This window comes from Echeneis naucrates, chromosome 12, assembly GCF_900963305.1.
Source record: "Echeneis naucrates chromosome 12, fEcheNa1.1, whole genome shotgun sequence".
Lineage (NCBI taxonomy): Eukaryota > Metazoa > Chordata > Actinopteri > Carangiformes > Echeneidae > Echeneis > Echeneis naucrates.
In genome coordinates, this window is record NC_042522.1 from 3,196,593 (window position 1) to 3,199,956 (window position 3,364).

Consider the following 3,364-nt stretch of genomic DNA (forward strand, 5'->3'; position numbering starts at 1 on the left):
TTATGAGCAGCAAATGTCTTCCCTTATGTGGTGTGCAGCAGTTGCACATCAGACAGGGCACTTTTCAATCTGCTATGACGAACCAATTTCAAGATCATTCCCTGCAGAGACAGCGGATGCTCACTCTCCTGAAATCCTCAGCCTGCTGCCCAGCTCAGGAAGGTTCAACCCTCCATTCACCCTGAGCCTGTCCACCTAGTATAGAGAGGAATGATGGTAATCATTCTACTTGCCACTCTTTCCTGTCACTGTGCTCTAGGCCTTTTGATCTGCAGCCTCACTCTTACCCCACTGAGAGCTCCTGTGTGGCATTCATAACTCACCTCACAGGAAGAGGTCAAATGGGCTACGGCTGAGTTGGATAAACAATCTTTCATATGCAGCTCAGGTAAGATGTTTGCAGAGGCCATCTACAAGGGTTTTGTTTTTTCACATACTGTAATGAAATTTTTAACTATCTTATGTACTGTTGTGTAAAATGCTTTTATTTATTTATGTTATATACTCGTGTAGACCACAGCAAGAGTAGCTGCTGCTGAGGTGGAATCCAATGGGATCCAAATACACAACAAAAACCTTTGGTCAGTCCTTGGAGTCACAGCATGTCCTCCCCAATAGTGAAGGAATTAATTTTTAAGGTATCCTGGTTCTCTAATTCAGACACAGCAGTCAGGCCCTCACATGCCTGGTCCTCAGTGGCCATGTGAAACCTCATCAGGTTTCATTAAACCAGTTCACAACCAAGAGATGTTTGCCTTAGACCATAGTTCATTTTAATGCAAGTATGCAAACGTAAAAACACATGTACAAATGTGGCATACAGATTATAGAAAACTAAGCCTAGAAAACCGGAAACATGCTAACAACTGACAGACGATGGTTTCACTTACACACGTACACACAAAGCTATAAGAAAAAGCTAAATATGTGAATCATGTTCATATGATTAAGTGGCGGTCCCACAGAGACTCAATACTTCCTCACATGAAAAAAAAAGATTTTGGGTGTCTGTGCAGACAGTTGATAGGACTAAGAATTTGTAAACTTCATAGAACAGAAAGGACTTCTGTTATGTAAAGTACAACTGAGCCTCTTGAAACCATGCACTTTATTGAATTACTATCCCTGGGATAAAGATCTTAGTAGTTGATTGGAGAAGTTAAATTAATAAATGTTGTTTAAATATTTATTTGGGTCTAAAACGGTTTTTATTTTATTCATTTCTGATGTGAGGGGCGCTAGTAAAACAGAATCCCCTGTAACCCCTCATTTGATAAGCATGTGACCTGAGTCTCTCTTTGAATTGGTTTGAATTAGATTCGTCATGGGGCGCTGCTGTGTGCGTCAAGAAACATCAGCAGCAAATCTGTATTTTTTTTATTTATTTTTTTTTATCAAATTTGATTCGACAATTCATTTATGGTCTTAGCTGAGCGAAGTGGCGGACACAAACAATATGAAGGAAACTAAAATGTACAAAGGTCGTACTGAACAGTGACTTCTGTGTACCGTTACACCCCTATGTATGCCAAGGTAAATTGCGCCCCCCAAAAGTTTTTTTTTTTTTTTTTTTTTTTTTTAGCAACAGCCGCCACTGCTGTACACTCAACTCAGTCACTACGTTTACAAGGCACCTTTAAAAAAAAAAACAAAAAAAAAACAAAACATGAATTCTTGCATTAGTATAACCAAAACTGGACTTTTAAAGTACATGTAAACATGCTAGCTCGAGTGAAGTTGAATTTATAAATGTCAGACAAACACACCCAGATAATGCGATTGAAAGTCAATATACTGCATTTATATGGACAGTCATACTGCATGCGCAGTATGACTGTCGCAAGCTATGACCCAGAAGTCAAACGGCATTTAAAACGTAAACATAGGTGGTCATTTTTGGTGGGATACAGAGGCTAACTTGCTAGCTCACTGGTCTTTTTTTTTTTCTTCCCACCTCTGTTGTGGTCTGTGACGTCATAGGCCAATTTGTAGTAGCCAATTACCCGCAAGCTGAAACAGTGCTTATCGCCACCTATTGTTGTGGAGGTAACATGACTTCAACAAATACATCAATGTCACTCCCCAGCATGTATACTGGGACAAGGACAGAAGTCCTATGAGATGGTTTTATTGAGCTCTAACCATTGCTAGACTTCACTGTACATGTAAAGGTGTTGAGCGATAAATAAGACAAAAGCATACTGACAGCATGGAGCCACAGACTTTAGTCAAAGAGTCAATTCGGTTATGGACTTTTTATTAGATTAGTAAAGATGTGTGGACATATTTTCACTTTGACATCACAAGTCCTTGGCAGCGAGCTGATGAGTCTGGACAGCTCTAAGGTAATGGAGACTATCGCAGTGCCAGATCTTAGCTTGAATATGACTGACTCCAAACAGTTTTTGTCCTCTTCCTTATCAATGAAATCTTTGCTGTGATAAGGCTGAAGAATATAAAACTGTCAGATAGCCATAACTTAAGTAAAGCTTTCACCAGCCAAAGTATAAGTAAACCAACAGCAGGCTATAATACTTATGGCCTTAAGTTAGTGTTTTCTAAGAAAAAAAAGAAAAGAAAAAAGGCACAAACAAAAAAAATCTCAAACAACACATTCCTTCCCCTTCCAGAGTTGTGTTTTACTGCTTTCTTCTTCAAAACTTCAACAACATTGATTCAAATTTTCATTTCTTGCAGTAGACATCTAATTCGACAGTTCTGACTGGTTATTCATCATGTAATCATGAAACACACTCCAATAAATCCTCTTCAGTTTTAAAAACAAAGCTTCTGATAATCATGATTTTTGAGCAGTTTAAAAAACATTTAAATGGCCTGTACACACGCACACACACAAGTCTTGACAATATTGAAGATTGCTGTGTCTGCTACAGAAGATAAGCTCTGACTAGACCACCTGCTGCAGATACACAAACAGGGAAAATCAAGACTTTTAATGAACCACTTGTCACACAGATCATATGACCAAAGAATAGACCCCACTTGTGCTGCTGTTTCACACTGAACATAATCTGTAGTTACAGGCCAGAGGTCAATATAGCTGATCTGCGTTGACTGAATTTGTTTGATCCCATCATTTTGCACCAAGAGACTGAAGAGGTGAAACCTGTCCAGACATGGTATAACCATTCGTCTCAGGTGATCTCATCACAAGTAGACAGTATTAAAGTCAGGAGTGAACACACAAGTTGCAATGGAGATCGAGATCTGTTTGAAGGTTGTCTGGGCCAAATTGAAGAACTGACACTCAGTGGTCTGTTGCTGAAGTAGCTCCAGAGAGGAGCTGAAAAGATGAGATGTGAAACCACGCTGAAATGTATCTTTTATGGATATGAACACTTCA